Source organism: Saccopteryx leptura, chromosome 4 (assembly GCF_036850995.1).
Source record: "Saccopteryx leptura isolate mSacLep1 chromosome 4, mSacLep1_pri_phased_curated, whole genome shotgun sequence".
Lineage (NCBI taxonomy): Eukaryota > Metazoa > Chordata > Mammalia > Chiroptera > Emballonuridae > Saccopteryx > Saccopteryx leptura.
In genome coordinates, this window is record NC_089506.1 from 128,258,190 (window position 1) to 128,278,182 (window position 19,993).

At 43.2% G+C, this 19,993-nt stretch overlaps 1 protein-coding gene across 2 annotated transcripts in view; it reads left to right on the forward strand.

Moving 5' to 3' along the window:
• SERINC5 (serine incorporator 5) overlaps positions 1-19,993 on the forward strand; it is a 176,928-nt gene that overhangs the window by 62,873 nt on the left and 94,062 nt on the right. The window lies entirely within an intron of this gene.

The following is a 19,993-nucleotide window of genomic DNA, read 5'->3' on the forward strand; positions in this document are numbered from 1 at the left end:
TTCAGTGGCAGATAATTTTCTGCCTTCCTCTTTTTTTTTTTTAAAGGAAGAGGAGGGGAGACAGAGAGGCACCCCTCTTGTGCCTCGATGGGGATCCACCCAGCAATACCCGTCAGGGGCCAATTCTCAAATCAACCGAGCTATCCTCAGCACTCAGGCCAACACTCCAACCAATAAGCCACTGGCCGAAGAGAGATAAAAGGGGGAGAAGAAGGGGAAGAAAAGCAGATGACTTTTCATGGGTTCTGTGACCGGGGATTGAACTTGGGATGTCCACACATTGGGCTGATGTTCTATCCACTGAGCCAACCTACCAGGGCTTTTCTGTCTTCTTAAATTGTGGATCTTTTTTTTTTTTTAAATAATTTTATTTTTATAATGGGGTGACATCAATAAATCAGGATACATATATTCAAAGATCAACAAGTCCAGGTTATCTTGTCTTTCAATTATGTTGCATGCCCATCTCCCAAAGTCAGATTGTCCTCTGTCATCTTCTATCTAGTTTTCTAAATTGTGGATCTTGTTGCACAGTTTGACACTTTGAAGTAGGGCTGATGTTCTGGGGCTTTGTTCTTTCTCTGGAACTTTGTTTACTCTTCTTGGTGCACACACATGACTCTGTGCTTTCAAAGCGGTATGGAGGTAGCAAAGCTGCTGTCTTTGTCTTTCCTAGTGTTACTAGACTCCGCTCTCTTTTTGTGCTATCAAAGTTTTGCTCTCATTATTACTTGTACCTTTGCAGGGTGCTGTGTTAGAAAGAATAAGAATGAGTTCTGGAAGTAAGGTAACTTATCCAGGTTTCATATTCACCTCTATAATGAGAGGAATAATGCTATTCTCCCTGCCTGTCACATAGGGTGGTTATCAGGTGAGGATGACAAGAGGTTTGTAAAGGTATGGTCAAAGTGTTACACTTGGGTGCAAATGTGAGAATGGAAGAGTATAGTCTCATGAGGGAAGTGTAAGCCTCAGCAAAGAGTTCAGTTTGTGAGGATGAAGGTAGGTTACAGCTCCTGGAATGTAGAACTCGCACACAGTTTTAGTAATCCCATATGGTCATACTTGCCATTGTAATCTTTACAATGTAGAGAGAATAATCAAGATGCAAATGCCTCCTCTTAGATGGCAGAAATGTTTTTATATTTGCCTTTGGTCTCTCTCTATATATATACTAGACATTTGGCTCTAATAAAAACAAGCCATCAAAACAAAACAAAACACTACTTCTATGAATATTCCCAGATGACCTCAACCAGAAGTCACATCTCCCTCTTTGGGCAGCACCATGCACCATTCATTTAGCTCTGTGCCTGTCCATCCCATGCCACAGTGATTTCAGTGAGTCATATCTCTCTTGGTAGACAATGAGCTCCTGAATTGGTAACAAATACTTATTTATAGAGCACCTGCTTTGTTCAGGCTCCAGGCTATGCACCAGGGACACAGCCTAGGGCAAGATGGACAGTTTTTGCCTTGATGGAATAGAGAGTTCTAGTGCAGGGGACAGATTTTAAATAAATCATTCCTAAGATACCTGATCCAACTGTGATGGATTTGATTTAAAAGTTTATAAAAGGAACTGAATCCAGGCAAGAGAATTAAGCAGGTCAGGAGGCAGCGTGGGGAAGCATTAGCAGTAGAACTGCCGCTTACGGTCACAGTCTGTGTACTGCACAAAGGTACCCAGCTGGGGGGCAGGCAGAGCTGCAGTCCAGGTCCTGGTTGCTTACTCAAGCTGTGCCTTTTTCTAATTTTCAGAAAAGCATTGTGTAGACAAGTATGAGCAGTGGTTAGTTCTGTCCTCCACCTCCATAAAAACCTCCAAAACATTGTACAGAGAAGTAAACATTATAAAGTAGAGGACAGAAGTGGACTCGGCCGGTACCTGACTAAGGCAGAAATCCCAGTTCTTCCCCTTAATTGGTGTATCTTATTTCATCAACTTTCTCATCTATAATAGAGGTTGGTGATAACAACATAAGGTTATGCTGAACATTACATTCTGTAATGTATATCAAGAATTTAGTAAAATATATATTGTGTATAATAGGTGCTCAGTAAATTGTGTTTCTGTAAACTTGTTAGTAGCTGTTGCTTTGGTTACTGTTGTTTCTGCGGTCTGTTTTACCCCATTTTCTCTACATCTTTGCCATTTACCCCAATTTCTTCCTTTCCTTCTTTGGAAAGTCTGGACGTTATCCAAAAACACCTGCCACCAGGCCCTTCGTACTTTCTTGGTGAGCGAGATGTTGTATCGTCTCAAAGGCTCAAGCTCAGTGTTGTTTTGCTTTGATTTGTTTTCTTGCTCTAGAATTTTAAGTAATAACTTTTATTTCAGGTTATTCTGTCTGCCACGGGGTACCAGGAACTTAGCCTGTAAAATGTTAATTTGATTAGAACATTGACTCTCAAGCTTATTCTCTTTGTAAAGAAAGGTGTTTCTCAGCACGAGAAAGTTAGTGATATGAACTAGATATAATTTTTTAGCAGAATTTGGTTATTATATATGTCCTGTAAAATCCCAGGCATATATAGTTGTTCATGAAAAAGCAAGCTGTCATCTTTGGACTCCTAATTTTCCATTAATATTGTGTTCTTTCTGTTTGCCATCTGCTCAGACATAATTGGAAGCAGATGGTGGAGGTGTGAGGAACATTTATGGGATTAAAAAATGAAAATTGAGAAAATGAAGCCATTTTGACACAGTATGTTTTAAAATATAGATTTTATATTATCTAGGTATGGTGAAACCAACAGGTCAAGAGGCACAGTTCCCAAGAAGAAGGGGTGCCCATGCCGTGCAGGGCCACGTGGGGAAGCAGCAGGCTCAGTCAGGAGGCAGAAGGAGCGAGGGGAAGCATGGGTGGGAGCCTTTATTGTGGTTTCTTTGGGAAAAGCAAGGAAAGGCAGCGTCAGCAGGTTTAGGAGTAGCTAGTTCGAATAATTTCAGTGGGCTCCGGTATAGGGATGGTTTCTAATTGTCTGGTATCTGGTCCTATGATGGTTAGGGCAGAGAATTATTACCTCCTGGCATGTAGGAGCCAGACTGAAGAATTGGTCCCAATATGGGCCCTGGGTGGGTTGCTTTGCATATGAAAGGTATACTTCCAGGGGAGTAATTTGCTATCTCTAGAAATTAGCCCTAGGAGGGGGACTCCCACCTGGTCAGCAATGCCCAGAGCATTGGTAGAAATAACTATATTAGACTTTGTTCCTGCACATTAGGAGAGATTTACCATGATTTAATTTCAGCGATGAGCCCTTTGGTCCAGCATGTGACATGGGGGAGAGAAAGCAGTACAAGATGTAAGAACCCCAGGGCTGGAACAGATGAGATCATGGTTTCGAGTCTTGTTCCCATGTGGCCCAGTTTTGTTCTTATGAAGGGAAATCTCTGTCCAGGAACCACTATGTCACAAATTTTTAAGTCTCCTTGTAGACACTGAACTTGCTAGTGTTGATGACAGGTATTGGTTAGCAATAGTGGCCCCACTAACACTTTGCCCTGCCACAGAAAAACCACCTAAAAACAGTGGCCCGAGTGGTTGCTTGGTGGGGTGATTCTTCTCCCTGGAGGGCAGTGTAAGAGGATGTGCCCCAGGGTGCTTACCCTGGAGAGTGAGGTTGGGACCATTTTATTAAAGCAATCCTAAAAACTCAATTTATGATATTTCTTCTCTCTTGATATTCTTTGATTTTGCCAAGGTTGTCTTGCTATTTAATGTACCCCAATAAAAGGAAATTTAGAAATAAAATAGCAAGTCATAACACATGTGGGGAGTAGAAAATTAAATGGGCTTTTTACTTTTTTCTGGATCAGAAGATTTCTACTCTTTGATTTTTCACCTATTAAAATTTTCTTTTAATTTATACATCCTATGAAATTCATGCTAATGTTGAAAACTTGCAAAGACAAGGACCTGACAAAGAAAACAAAGATCATATAACTTCACAACTCAGGTTGATATTTTATTTTAATTTTTTTTTTTAATTTTGTTTTGAGAGTATGTTTATTAAAGCTGGAAACAGGAAACAAGGAATGGGCTAGGACAGAAAAAGCAACAGGAGAGCTAGGTGGAGCTGCTGAGAAGTGAGAGAGAAGGGGGCCCTGGAAATGGGGTCAGGGGTGATCCTGGGATGAGCTATGGCAGCCCACTGCTCCCTGGTTGCAAGGCTCGTGGAGTCCTTTAGAGCAGGGGTCCCCAAACTACGGCCCGCGGGCCGCATGCGGCCCCTTGAGGCCATTTATCCGGCCCCCGCTGCAATTCCAGAAGGGGCACCTCTTTCATTGGTGGTCAGTGAGAGGAGCACATTGACCATCTCATTAACCAAAAGCAGGCCCATAGTTCCCATTGAAATACTGGTCAGTTTGTTGATTTAAATTTACTTGTTCTTTATTTTAAATATATTTGTTCCCGTTTTGTTTTTTTACTTTAAAATAAGATATGTGCAGTGTGCATAGGAATTTGTTCATAGTTTTTTTTTATAGACCGGCCCTCCAACGGTCTGAGGGACAGTGAACTGGCTCCCTGTGTAAAAAGTTTGGGGACCCCTGCTTTAGAGTTTAGGAGATGCATGCCTGTGGCAGAAGAATAGGGGGAAGGGAAGATGTGGGATTGTTCTAGGAAAGGGGGAGTGTGCCTGGTTGCTATCTTAGTGTATTTATCTTTCTCCAAGGAAATTTCTATTAGCATTTTTTCTTATTAAATTATTATTATTATTTTTTATTTTTTCATTGATTGGAGTGAGAGAGAAGAAGGGAGAAGGGGAGAGAGAACGAGAGACAAAAATCAACTCATTGTTCCACTTAGTTGTATACTGATTGGTTACTTCTCGTATGGTATGTGCCCTGACCCGGGATTGAACCAGAACCTTGGTGTGCCAGGACACGACCTCTTATCTACTGAGCCACCTGGCAAGGGCCCCATATAAATTATTTAAAGACATCTTTTGGCATTAAAGTAGTGTTTGATCCCACTGGAAACTTGCTCTTATTATTTGCCACCACTGAAGAGTCCTGAATGAAGAAAGAACTGGGGAAACTTGCGGTTAGGTGTGTGGAATGTCATCTTTAAACACAGGACTGTTTAAAGCGCAGTGTGAATACATACCTTTGGTGGCCATTGGATTTGTTTCAAATACTGGCTATTCAGAGCAGAAGGCCCTGCCACTTCAGAAGGAAAATACTCAGCATTGTCCCCTGACCTTGGGTGGAACTTTGAACCACCACCACTCACCTGGGGAGTTTATTAAAATGCAGATTCCAGTTCTGAGTCAGTGGGTCTGGGTGGGACCTGACAGACTCCCAGGGGGCCTTGTTGGCTGGTCCATGAACCTCACCTGGAAGGGTACTGAAAATGTGTCTAGTGCTCTGCTTTAACTGCAAAGTGGTGTCTGCTTTTGTTCCACTCTGGGCTGGTCTGTTTGGGGCCTGGCTCCACTTTCTTTCCATCGCCTCCTCCAGGCTGCTTGAGACTCCAGCTTTTCTTCTTGTCCTGGTCTCACACCCACTTTTCTGCCAAACCTGCTCTACTCACTCTAGCAAGCTCAAGGTTTCCCCAGGTCTCCTCCTCGTACATCAGCCTGGTTTATGGTTTACTGTGTTTGATTTTGATGCTGGGGTGCTGGTCTCCCAAGTCTACGGCTGATAGAAGAGCTCTATCTTTATAGTTTTAAAAAGCAGAGAGAATACCAGTCCCAACCTGAGTGACCTGTTTCCTTAAAAAGAATGCCTAGTGGGAAACCTCTTCAGGCTCCCCTCTGCCCACCGGTTTCGACTGCATAGGCAATGCCCTGATGAATAAAAGTGAAACTTGGGGCTTGGATGTGGGGGCCCTACATAAGAATATTTTCTTGGGCTCTTTTATTTGGCCCTGGTTCCTTTTGCGAATGTATTTTAAGAATAGTTACGGGAAGTTTCTCAGGTTGGGGGGACAGTTGCAGGAGGGAGTGTCATGTGTATGATAGTCACCCACCAGTTGATGCCATGGAAGCAGTCTGTACCTGAATCAAAGCATCCTCACCAGTGCTACCTAGCGTCTGTGCCGGCCGGCCTTCATGAGGACTGGATAAAAGAGGACAGAGGGGGTGCTAATAAAATCCATTGGGCATCTGGCAGGACTTCAATTGAAAAAGGCAATAAAATCACACCTGACCGGTGGTGGAACAGTGGATAGAGTGTTGACTTGGGACACTGAGGACCCAGGTTTAAAATCTCAAGGTCACTGGATTGAGCGCAGAGTTGCCGGCTTGAGCATGGGATCAACAACATGATCTCATGGTCACTGGTTTGAGCCCAGAGGTCACTGGCTTGAGAGCAGGGTTGCCGGCTTGAGCGTGGGATCAACAACATGATCTCATGGTCACTGGCTTGAACCCAGAAGTCACTGGCTTGAAGCCCAAGGTCACTGGCTTGAGCCCAAGGTCACTGGCTTGAGTCCAAGGTTGCTGGCTTGAAGCCTGAGTTCACTGGCTTGAGCCTCAGGTTGCTGGCTTGAGCCCAAGGTCACTGGCTTGTGCAGGAGTGACTGACTTAGCTGGAGGCGCCATTCCACCCCATCAAGGCGCACATATTAGAAAGCAATCAATGAATACCTAAGGTGACTCAACTACAAGTTGATGCTTTTCATCTCTCTTCTTTCCTGTCTTTCTCTCTCAAAATTAATTAATTAAGTTAATAAAAAGGGGCAGGCAATCACACGGGAACATTTACTTGAGAAAGGCACACACCTATTCATTTCCTCCTTTGATGGGAGAAGGAGATAAATTTCAAGGATGAAAGAAGAGGGCTGGCAAGATGTCCTCCTGCAGTTTTGAGGGACTGATGAATGGTGAAGTTAACAGAGGAAGTGTTGCTTCATCAGCAGGAAAACACTACAACTGTTACTTTAGCTCCAAGCTGGACTTTTCCTGTGGCCACTAGGCTTTCCTCCAAAAGGATGGAGTGCGTTAGAGGAGGAGAGGTGGCCTCTAGGAGTGTTGTGAGCCCTGTGTTTCCCCATGAAGAAAAGGAGCCTTAGGTGAATGTGGGCCTCTCCCTCCTTCTCCCCTTCCTTCCTGCGCCTGCCCAAGTGCCAGTGCCCTCTATGGCATCCAGATAGGGCCATGGGTTTACCAAACCAGGCCCATTGTCTGATGTTTGTTTCCAATTTTCCTATTCATTTATGTGAAAACAAGTTTGGGCACTTTGTTTATGATAAAGAATAGAGTTATGTGAAATCCTGACTGCAGGAAAATTGAAGACAGGTGGTATGTACTAATTTCTCCTTGCTTACACCACTGAAGCTAGACTACCCTTCAAGGACACATCTTGTCACAGGCAGTCTTTTGAGGAGTGGCTCCTTTCTGTGGCGTGGGGTGGGAGAATGGCCAGTGATTGATCTTGCATGTGGTGCGGGAGGAGGGGCTTTGCAGCTCTCTGCTTTTCAGAAGGGGGAGGTCCATCAGCAAGTTGGGCATTTACCACCATACCCTGTAGCTGTTCATGAGCATTCAGTTTCATGGCCACCCCAGGGTTAACTGTGTTGAGATGGAAACCTTTTAGAATGGGTTAGAGACACTTAGGCATTTACTGCCTTCTTAGTAGGGTCAAGAGAGCATCATTTAAATCTATTTATGATGACTTCATTTAGTTGTTTTGATTGTTAGTTTATTGCACCAGAAGTGTGAGACCCAAAGGCTGAGTTATTAGCTCATTCTTCCTCCAGATCACTGTGTTGTTTCAACTGGTGTGTTCTTTGCTGCCCTGCTGATGCTCATCCCTGGATTTGTCTTTGAGCCAAATCACCTAACCATCTAAGCCTCAGATTTCATACCAGGAAAATGAGAGGCCTGGGCTGGATCAGCGGCCTTCAGCCTAGGTACCTTGACATGTTTCAGTTTGGGTAGAATTTTGGGAGGCTGAGTTTTATGATATAAATTCACTGGAATACAAGTTTTATGAGGACAGGACTGTACCATTATCTCCTAGAACAGAGCCTGGTCACTAGTGAACATTTGATAAATATTTGTTGTATGAAAATATAACTATATGTATAGTATTATAGTGTATCCATATGTTTTGTACATTGAAGTGGCACACAGAATTTCATTTGACTTTTTAGTGCACTGCTAGCCCCTTGAAATTACAAAATTACTGGCCCAACCGTGCTCTGAGGTCCCCCCTGCTCAAACTCTTGGAGCTGAGGAAGCAATCATGTCTGTTTTCTGAAGGAATTTGGTTCAGGCCACCCCAAGATGTGCTGCTTTGGCATGTGGATCCTTTAAAGTGGAAGGCAGTTGAGACCCTATGGCCCTAAGATAAACTTTTACCTCTCCAATTTTTAAATTAGAAGGGGGGGAGGGGTTTGCCCATAACAGCAGTTATTACCAGAAATAACTTATTGGCCCTGGCCGGTTGGCTCAGCGGTAGAGCGTCGGCCTGGCATGCGGGGGACCCGGGTTCAATTCCCGGCCAGGGCACATAGGGGAGGCGCCCATTTTCTTCTCCACCCCCCCCTACTTCCTCTCTGTCTCTCTCTTCCCCTCCCGCAGGGAGGCTCCAATGGAGCAAAGATGGCCCGGGCACTGGGGATGGCTCCTTGGCCTCTGCCCCAGGCGCTAGAGTGGCTCTGGTCACGGCAGAGCGACGCCCCGGAGGGGCAGAGCATTGCCCCCTGGTGGGCAGAGCGACGCCCCTGGTGGGCGTGCCGGGTGGATCCCAGTTGGGCGCATGCGGGAGTCTGTCTGACTGTCTCTCCCCGTTTTCAGCTTCAGGGAAAAAAAAAAAACCCTAAAAAAAAAAAAAAAAAAAGAAATAACTTCTTATGACCTAACTATGGGCAGGGCAAACTTCTCATTACTGAACATCTACTCCTTTTTTCATCCTGTAAATTACTTTCCTCCCTTCTAATGCCCCAAGATGCCTTACCTTATCCTTAGCTCAGAAATACACTTCATTTTAACTGCATGTGGGTGTGTGATAAATTTTGGTTGTTTTCTCTTCTTAATCTAATCTGTTGTTGTTGATTTAATTATTAGGCCAGCCGAAGGACTCCAGGAGGGTAGAGGACAGTTCCCCCTGCCCCTCATCCCCACCCCAGAGTGTACTTGGATCTAGTTGGCAGTTGGCCCTTGGCTCTTGTCACCAGGCTGGAAATCATTCAGTGGCTTGGCAGGGTTTGGGGACTGGGCTGGCATACAGCACCTCCTGGAAAGGACTTGGAGATCTCTCCATTGCCAGCCACATAATCTCCATGACTCAACTGGGCAGATTTTGGGTTTTGTGTTTCATTAACTGCTGTTGATAAGCTCTGATAAAGTTACACAAGCAGAATTGTTTTCCTCCTTATTTGATGAGATTTAAAACTAACTTTTAAAAAATAATTTAAGCCTGGTAAGCACTTTTCTCCCTGTGTCCTACACTTTTCCATTTTGAATTTCAAGGTTTCATTTTCTTACACCTTTTTTTCCCCTCTAGAAGCTTAACTCCTCTTTCTCAGCCTGTTTGGTGGCAGGTGTTTGTGGCTCTTGTGATGCAAATGAGTTTTCGACTGCATTGTTTTCTCCTAGGTGCAAACAGAGAAGGCATTCGTTTTAGGGCACAGAGGAAGTGGTTCTACACGTTGGGGTCAGCTTTTCTCCAAGTTGCTAGGATTCTCTCTTGGGTTCAGATTTTAGGAGTTTTTTTTCAGATGCATTTATCCTCCACATTAGAGCAGAAAATGAAAAACATGTTCTAAGTCAGGTATTAGTGGTTTGATCCCCTCCGCTCCCAGCTTGACGTCTTTCCGTGTTGACCTGATGGACTGGAGAGAACGGGCGGCTCTGGGGTGGGGGGGCGGCGGCGATGCCGCAGGGGCGGCTCTGGGGTGGGGGGGCGGCGGCGATGCCGCAGGTAACGGCTGGCTTTGGTGGGGGCACTCTGGTGTTCCCTGTGGCAGGGTCAGTGCTAAGAATTTAGCCTGAATTGTTTCATGTAATCCTCATTAACCTTGTGAAATAAATATTTTTATCCCTATTTTACAAATGAGGCAGATGAGACCTAAGGAATTGGTCTGAGGCTGCCTCATCAGGCAGTGTGGAGCCCGAGTGTGATCCCAGAAAGCCTGACTCCCATCACTCCCGCTCTTCACTCCTAAATCACTGGTTCTCAACAGGCAAGGGCAGTTGTCTGAGAAATTTCTGTCACTGTTTGTGAGGCAAAACGGAACAGGAGGTAGAGGCATCTTGTGGGTAGAGGCCAAGGATGGTGCTAAACATCCACCGTGCCCAGGACAGCCCCCAATGAAGATCCACAGGGCCCCCAAAGTCATGGGGCCGAGATAGACAACCTGCTCTTCGTGGTGCCTGCCAGGAATGTTTGTTTTCTGTGAACTGCCAGACAGTGGAGTTAGTTTACCTTTTAACCTTAAGCCTACTAAAATATATCACATGTGAAGGGTGGTGTGATGGAAGGATTCAAGGAATCTGATTGCTTTCTGAGAATAGAGAACTTGATCAACATTCTGTGGTGCTGAAAGTAACCCTAATCTTGTGAGAAGGGGGCTCTTCCCACCAGGGCAAAATTTTTGTCCTGGCCGCATTGTCAAATGCCCTGTGTGTTCTCTGTCTGTCTGTGTCCACTTCTGATTCAGACCCTCTGGTCTGAGTAAGTATCCTTCAAGGAAGGACATTGATTCTTGATAAAGTGTCCTTTAAGAAAGGACAGCGACCCTTGCCTTTGCTTTTTGTGGAAATATTGTATCTTGTGGAAATTAACATGTTCTAGAATGTTGAAACCTGTCTGAGAAACCACCTGTCAGAAACTCCTTCTGACAAGTCTTGAGAATCCTGTAGCCACAGTTACAGAATGACTGTGAAAACCTTGGAGTTCTAAGGGACTCTATAAACTCAAAAGAAAAAGAATGTAAGAAACTAAGATGAAGGAAATATGTTTAAGAGCTAATTTCTGGGCTGGGCAAATATATAGTTTGTTTAACTTCTTGAATTTCTAGGTAGCTGTTTAATTTTTCTCATTTTTATTTGTTTTAAATTCTATCCAGTAAAGCAGTGGTTCTCAAACATTTTGAAGTCGGGGCGCATTTAAAATCCTACAAATAATTGTAGGCACACTATATACAAAGTTCTGAGAAATATGTCATAATAATTAAGTCAGATATTAAAGAAAAAAATGTAAAGTCCAAGTGTGCTTTTATGGTAATTAAATGAAATAAATACAACAAAACTAAATTTATTCTGACATTAAAAAGCATTTTGTTACTTTTTTTGAGTTATGTTTTTTAGAATTCATAAAAAAGAGGGGTTAAAAAAATTAAAAAAATGACAAAAAAGTTAAAAAAAATATATAGATACATTCTTGGTAAGATTTAGTAAATTCGGTAGGTCCGGGCAGGTTCATTCTTGTGTTTATGAGAAACATGAGCCTGATGTATCCTAGCAATTTCTTCAATGTTTGGGCATATATTTGAAAGGCAAACTCTCATTTCCTCTTCAATACATTAAAGAATTCCGCTCTCTTTATTCTTAATTGTGTTGAGTTCAGAAAACCCCCACCATACATATCATCTTAACTTTACACCAAACAAAGGATAGAAGAAACTTGCCTCTAGTCTTTCCGGGGAACATGGGGGGCAGTGTAAACAATCCAGCACCACAGCTTAACAGCCTTTTGCAACCTAATCAGGCAAGTGAGGTGGGGGGTTGGGCAGACTGTCAGCTTACAGCCAATTCCCCACACCTCTGTCCCCCGAAAATCTAAACTCCAAAAACCCTGTTGGTTTTTTGGTCCCCAACAGGCACATATTTCTCTGGAATGCCATAGGGTGCACCTGGAAACCTTCTAGGGCGCACCACTGCGCTCTGGTGCACACTTTGAGAACCACTGCAGTAAAGGTTTATTATGTAAATTAAACTCTAAAAAATATTACAAGGGTTAAAGAATCTTTATTTAATTTTTATTGTGATAAAAACAGAAAATTTCCCTTCCTAACCATTTTAAAAGTACAGTACAGTAAAGATTGTCTAATTTTATGCCTTAGTTACAGTGATAGTTCTCTGGCTATTTTCTACCAATCGCAGATGAAGTGGATTTCATTTATGCACTGGCTGATTTAACAAATATTTGAGTGCTTACCAAATATGAAATAAAACAAGAATGTGGCTTTGTTTTGTTCCAAAACAGAAATGTGTAATGATTTTCTGATTATAAGATAGGTGCTTATTCAGACAATACAGAAAAGCATAGTCGCTTGCAATCCTATATCTCTGTTAACTACTGTTGATATCCTGATGTATATATATCCTTGTAGACTGTATTTTGTTGTTATTGTTGACCTAGGTCTTGTTATATTTTTACCCCGAATGCTACCATACTCCATACTCCTGTGTTGTTAACTGTTTTCCTTTAATGCAGTATGAGCATCTTTCCATGGCAGTGAATTTTTCTGTGTAATCTATATCATTTAAATAGGTGCATTGTTTTCAATCGTGTGTGTACCAAAATTTCAGTGATTATTACTCTTTCATTGTATATCCAGGTTTCGTTTCTCTCTTCTAAACAATGCTTAGTTGGTCATTCTTACGTATATCTTTATAGTCTTGTTTAGTGAGGGGGAGAAACAAGATGTTTTATTGCTTCATTCCCAGGAATTAACACTGTACACAGTAGGTATGTAATATAATACTAATTGAGTGAATGAATGGTCTGGTTATTTTCATAGGATTTTGGAATAGGGTTTTTAATGTGGGGTAGGAGTTGTTGGTGAGGTAGGGAACTTGATGATTTGGGTGGTTCAGCAGCTTAGGGCAGACTCTAAGGCCCACTGAGTCCAGAGGTTGCCTGAGAGAGGAAGGGGCTCAGAAAGGGAGATGCTGCTCCAGATGTTTGTTGTGTTGATTGCTTACTGTGCACCCAGGAACAGGAGAGAAAAACTGCTTCTACTCTACTCTTGTCCCCTCTTCCCACCTAGCTAGTTTCTCTTCTGTGAAAAACCAAGGTTTCAGATCAGTGTTACTTGTCCTGTTCACCCTCTTTCTGCCACTTTGTGGCTTTCTTCTGACCCTCACTTTTGAGTCTCTGTCTCAGCTCTGTAAAGTAGGGTGATACAATATTTGTTATGCCTTGCAAAGAATAAGAGATTAATTGCTAAATGTCAATTGTTGTTAGCTAATATTATTGTTGATTAAGTAAGCTTTAATAGGTGGCATTATATTCGTTTGTAGGGAGAAGTCCGCTATAAGTTCATACAAACCAACTTACACAGTATATGATATGTGTTGAGCTTTATGAAGCACAATCATTTTGTGAATTAGGGCCTACTTGCAACTCCCTGGTGGTGCAGGAAGATAACCCTTTACTGAACAAAGCAATCGCATGTTCTTGCTCTCCTGGCTTCCCATCAGTCCCTTGCACAGCCACCAGTAAAGGATAGCACCTGACACCGTGGGGGTGGGGGTGGGGGGCAAAAGTTGCTGTTTTTCACCACCACTGTGTTTCTGTTACAGTGGCAAAATAAGTCCATAAAAGTAAGTGGGCAGCAGCTGTTTCTGAGCTTGGAGTAAAGAGAACGAGCTGCAAAATGTTAGTTGTGGAATCTAGAATGTAAATGAATATTGCTGTCAAAGCAGAATCAATTCTTCATTCCTCTGCGTCTCGTAGGACTTGTAGGTAATCACAAAGACTCAAAGGAGAAAGAAGGGAATGGGCAGGACATTGCATGAGGAGTAGTGTCTGTTACTGACATGGGAATCTAATAGCATTCAAGTGTAGAGAGCACTGTTTAATGAAACATTTGAACCCAATTTTAGGTCTTTAATGTTTTTTCTTCTGTTTCCTTGACACCAACCCCCCAGAATGCTCAGGGACACCTGGGTTCTGCTTCTCACAGCTTCAACAGCTTTATTTTTGAGGAACTTTCTTACTGCTGCCCCTCCTCTTGGCACTTACTAAGGAATAGTGCTATAATTAGTGTCGCTAAACAAAAGTCTCTTCTGTCTTTCCTCAGTTCTGCTAGTGATCCTGTTTTTCCAGGTCAGGAAGAGGGACTGCATGAAGGGCAGGCCAGACTGGAAGATTTCTTTCCTTTTGCAGTTTGGACAGGGTCTAGACACACTTCAAGCCAACGTGGCTCTCCACTGCCCTCAAGGAGTGAGTTTCTAAATGAATGTTCACCACATTGCTGAGGGACTTATCCATGCAAAAACAAAATCATTGAAACTGGAAAATGTGGCCCACGTTTGGGATGATTCTTGTGACAGAAGTGTCCTGTGCAGCGAGGTGGAACCAGGGGAGCATGATTCAATGTGATGATGCCTGGTCCACTGTCCTGAATGAGTTACCTCACTGTGGTGTGAGGTGTACCTTACAGAATATAGACCAGGGAGCAATTGGAGTGATACTCACATTACCTGTGAGATGTTTGGAGAGCTTTTGACTGCCCACACTGTTCAGTTTTCTTTTTTTCTTTTTTTGTATTTTTCTGAAGCTGGAAACGGGGAGAGACAGTCAGACAGACTCCCGAATGCGCCCGACCGGGATCCACCCGGCACGCCCACCAGGGGGCGACGCTCTGCCCACCAGGGGGCGATGCTCTGCCCCTCCGGGGCGTCGCTCTGTTGCGACCAGAGCCACTCTAGTGCCTGGGGCAGAGGCCAAGGAGCCATCCCCAGCGCCTGGGCCATCTTTGATCCAGTGGAGCCTCGGCTGCAGGAGGGGAAGAGAGACAGAGAGGAAGGAGAAGGGGAGGGGTGGAGAAGCAGATGGGCGCTTCTCCTGTGTGCCCTGGCCGGGAATCGAACCTGGGACCTCTGCACGCCAGGCCGACGCTCTACCACTGAGCCAACCGGCCAGGGCCTCAGTTTTCATTTTGATTGATTTTTCTCTCTTCTTTCTTGCTTTGGGATTAACTCGGTGTGCTTGCCTCTTACAGTTTAAAAATTTATGGGCGGTAAGGATGTCAGATCACTCTTGCAGGATGACAAGAATGAAGCGTGGATGCCACCATGCCTCTGGCAAATGAAACTTGCTGATTATTCTTTGCATTTTCCCTGCTGAGACAGTCAGCCTTAGAGTCCCCTTCAGCACGGCATTCCAGGATGCCCTGCCACAGTGACTGAATGCAAGACAAAGCCCGTTTACCTACTAGCTGTTGCCTGTCACCTAGGCTGCTTCAGTTTACAAATAAGCAAAACCAAGACCCAGAGAGTGAAGGTGACTTACCCAGAGCCACATAGAGTTAGAATCCAGGTCTTCTGGTTCCTGGAACTTGGCTTTTCCCAACCAGTTAGTCCCTCGTCCTCCTTGTGGGCTTAAGAACCTGGTAGCCAAGCCTCTTGGCTCTGTGGAAAGAAGACTTGATTGGGGGGGCTCTCATAAGTAAGATAACATGGAGTGTGTGTGTGTGCGCTCACATTGATTATGACATCTGTTTGGCTTTCTTTCTAATTTTTTGCTGTTGCCAGCTGGGAGTCCTAGGTAGTAAAGGAATTGTGCATTTCAATTTGACAGAAGAACCTGGACGTGACTACGAGTCCCAGCTCACATTTCTATGATCATTTCCTCATATGCATAGGGTGAGTTCTTAGAACTATGTCTAAGGCCAGTGGGGAAGATAGATGGAGACTGATGTTTATTTATTGTGTGTGAGTGTGTGTTGTTGGAGTCCTTAGACAGGAGGAGAAAAATAACACTTGGAGGTGAGTCCCAGCTCCCCGTCGCAGCAAGCAGCTGGCTTACCCCTTCCTTTTGACTCTGTCCGGGCAAGGACAAAGCTCCTTGTATTTAGAAAAGTCTTTGGTCCTCATGCTATTGCTATTTCAAAGGAAGTTATCTAGAGAGGGTATGAACGGCTCTTTGAGATTTTTTTTTCCCCACTGTATTTAGAGAGGGCAGGTTTCTTCAAAAAGAAAAAATAAATCACACAATCACTACCACATTTGCAAATGCTTTTATAACAATATCTTCGAACTTAGTCCTTTTCCTTTCTTTTTAAAATTACAACAGTAATACATGCACATAGTAGAAACATAGAGAACAGAATAGTGAGTAGATATCTTCTTTTCCTCCCCACATCTAGGCCCACTGCAGATAATTGATGTTAGTGGTCCTTTCATGGGCACACACCACACATAAAAATACACATTTATATAAAATATCAGGGCTTAACGACTGTACTAGTTTGCTGGGAGTGACATACTAAAGTAGTCTGCTGGGTGGCTTAAACAAAAATAATTTAATCTCACAGTTCTGGTGGCTAAAGTCTGAATTAAAGGAGTCAGAGGCTTCTCTGTTGAGGCCTCTCTCCGTGGCTTGTAGAGGGCTGTCTTCCCCCTGTGTCTGTCCTCAGATGGATGGTCTTTCTCTGTGTCTGTGTCCTATTCTTACCTTCCAAGGAGACAAATCATATTGGATTAGAGCCTGCTCCAGTGACCTTGTTTAACTTTAATTATGTTATTAAGGGCCTTATGTCCAAATGTTCTGTGATACTGGGGGTTAGAACTTCAACATGTGAATTTTGGGGTATGTGGGGTGGGGAGGATAACTCAGCTCAGCCGATAATACTGACTTACTCTTTTTGACTACATTGTACTGTACAGATAGCCCACAATTCATTTACCTAGTCCCTGTGTGTCTGGAGAACAAGACTGTAGTCCTGCTGGTGGTGAGCAGCCTCACACCTGAATCAGCGTGCCCTGTGGAAGTGTACATGCAGGACGAGCTTCCAGAGGCATGGCGAGCGTTGCCATCAAAGAGATTGTCTTGGTCCTTCCTGAGCGTGTAGTAATTTCTTGTGGAAAAGGAGAGTGTGCAGTATCTACAAATTAAAGCCCTAATACTTTGTGATACAATACTATTATGAGAAATTCAGAATGTAGACCCTGGCTGGGTAAGTTGATTAGAGTGTCGTCCTGATAACCAAGGTTGCGGGTTCACATACAAGAACCAACCAATGAATGCATAAATAAGTGGAACAACAAATTGATGTCTCTCTCTCTCTCTCTTTTCCTTCACACTTCTCTCAAATCAATAATTTTAAAAAATTCAGAATGTGGCACAGGACTTGTGCACAAGGCCCTGTGGACTAGGCCTGCCAGCCCCTTTGTTTGAGTTGAGGAGTGTTGCTGTTATGATCTTACCATACATTATGCACTCAGCACCCACTTATTGAGCCCTTGATGGGCATTGTTGTTCTATTTGAATAGGCTTTACTTTATAGAGCAGTTTCAGGTTTAGAGCAAAATTGAGAACAGGGTACAGAGGTATACTCTCTGCCTCACGCATGCACTGTCCTCTTCCATTACCCACATCCCTCACCGGAGGGGACATCTGTTATAGTCAGTGAACCTAAGTGACATAGTATTATCCAAAGTCCATAGCTTACAGTAGGCTTCACTCTTGGTGTTCTGCATTGTTTTTGATGCCCTGACATGTGAAAGATTTGGCCTCCTGAGCCCGGGCTAACGAGATACTGTGCTTCTCCTCACGCTCGCGACATTCCTGGGGGGTCGGCTGGCCAGGGATTATTTCGGAGTGGGTACTGATGCTCAAGAGAGGGACATGCTCCGAGCAGTAAAGCTGCAAGTGGCAGGGGCTGGATGCGAACTGGTTTTATTCTCAATTTCCCTTTTCCAGAAAGAAGTGGTAAGTCAGCAGGGCAGTGAGATTTTTCTAGATACTAATATAATACTTCTTGTATGGATGCTATTTTGAATTTCTGCTCGTTGTATATATCAATGTTTATTTAGCTAAAAATGCATTCTGCACTCATATCAGTGGTTGTTGGCATAGTTATCTCAAGTGATAAATAACTTTTAGGTTACTAGAAAAAGGCTATCGGATTTTAAAATTCAGCCTGTGTGTATATATGTTTATCTATCAATCAATCATACCATAGAATTATATAGACTGAAGTGAAAGTAAAGAAAGTTTGACAAGTGCCAAATGACTTTAATAATAGAATATGTCACTGTCTTTAAATGACTGAATAGGCTTACATTATGTATGTTCATTTTTCTCTTCTGTGGAGATATTCAGTTTAAATATTGACTCTGCTGTAGGAAAGTTATATCATGGGAAGCATTAACTGCTTTAAAGATATTTATTTTCCCAAATAGGATGTTTTGTTTATTGCACTTGAATTTGAAATACAGTAAGACTGGTTATCTAATACCAGACAACTAAAGAGTTAGCAACTAATGAAGGAGGCAGTTAGAAAGAATTTGGAAGGCTGCGGAAGAGGGAGGCAGGGCCCATAGAGAAAGAAATATGGGCATGAAAGTTAGTAAAATCAGAGATAGAAAATATGAGTGAATGAATTGTAAAGAATGTGGTCCATACCTGACTGCTGGTGGTGCAGTGGATAGAGCTCGAAACTGCAAGGTTGCTGGCTTGAGTGTGGGATCATTGACATGATCCCATGGCCACTGGCTTGAAGCCCAAGGTTGCTGGCTTGAGCAAGGGGTCACTGGCTCGGCTGTCCCCCGCCCTAGTCAAGGCATGTATGAGAAGCAATCAATGAACAACTAAAGTGCTGTGACTATGAGTTGATGCTTCTCATCTCTTTCCTTTCCTGTCTCTTTCTCTCTCTTAAAAAGAAAAAAAGAAGGCAGTCCATAAGAACACCACATAGACAGTAGTGCTACGATCTCACTTATGTGATCTGTAGCTCAGCCCAAGTAGAAGAACTAATCTTACAAAGTAGTGGCCTAACTTTCTGAAGCAAGGAGAATCTTTTGGGGAAGATGGTTTGGAAAACTCAATGAGAGTGGAGAGAGTACATTAGCAAAAATTTAAAGTAATGAAAGAATACAGAATGATCAAGGGCTCAAACAGTGCCAGTTTCATGAAGCAGATGAAATAACTTGGGAAAAGACTACATTTCTAAGACCTGTCATAACATCCTTGTCATTATAGCCTGTCTCTACCTGTTTATCTATGATTCCTTCTCATTGAAAGTGATGTTTATAGTGTGGCATTCTAATTGATGTTGTTTTGCAGCTATGCAAGGTCTTGAACTTCCTTCAAAATCATTATCAAGAGATTAAATTGTTAGGTTGTAGGTTTTATATAGGCTATAGTGTCATACATGGAGGTTTGCTTGTTATTTGCAGTTTATAATAATCTCCTTTGTAGAAATCCCTCCCTAACACCAGGTAAGTCTGATTAGGTCCAAGAGACCACAACATAAGCATAAGTACTGTTAGCACCCCCACTTTATAAATGAGGTTAGTAAATTACTCATGGTAGGTGGCAGACCAAGGCCCAAACTCAGCCAGGGTGACTGAGCCTGAGCTTTTAACACTACTACGCTCTGTTGCCCTATGCTTTACTAAAGGTCTAGTTTTTTTTTGGGGGGGGGGGGCAGTGGAAATACACTATGCTATTATAATGATGGATATATGTCATTATACATTTGTCCAAATCCACTGAATATACAATGAACCCTTAAGTGAACCATGGTTTTGTGTGATTGTGATATAGCAATGTAGGTTCATCCATGGTTAAAAAAAAAGTACCATTCTTGCCTGACCAGGAGGTGGCGCAGTGGATAGAGCATTGGACTGGGACACAGAGGACCCAGGTTCAAAACCCCCGAGGTTGTCAGCTTGAGCGCTGGCTCATCAGGTTTGAGCAAAGCTCACCAGCTAGAGCCCAAGGTCACTGGCTTGAGCAAGGGGTCACTCACTCTGCTGTAGCCCCGGTCAAGGCACATATGAGAAAGCAATCAGTGAACAGTTTAGGAGACTGAGGAGCAGCAACGAAAAATTGATGCTTCTCATCTCTCTTCCTTTCTGTCTGTCTGTCCCTATCTGTCCCTCTCTCTGTCTCTCTCTCTCTCTGTCACAAAAAAACAAACCAACCCGTTCTTATGAGCAACATTGATAAATTGAGGAGGCTGTGTATGTGTGGGAGTAAGAGTATGGGAAACCTCCATGCTGCCTTCTAAATTTTATTGTAAACCTAAAACTACTTTAAAAAAAAAAAAGGTCTTTAAAAAGAAAAACAACACCAGAC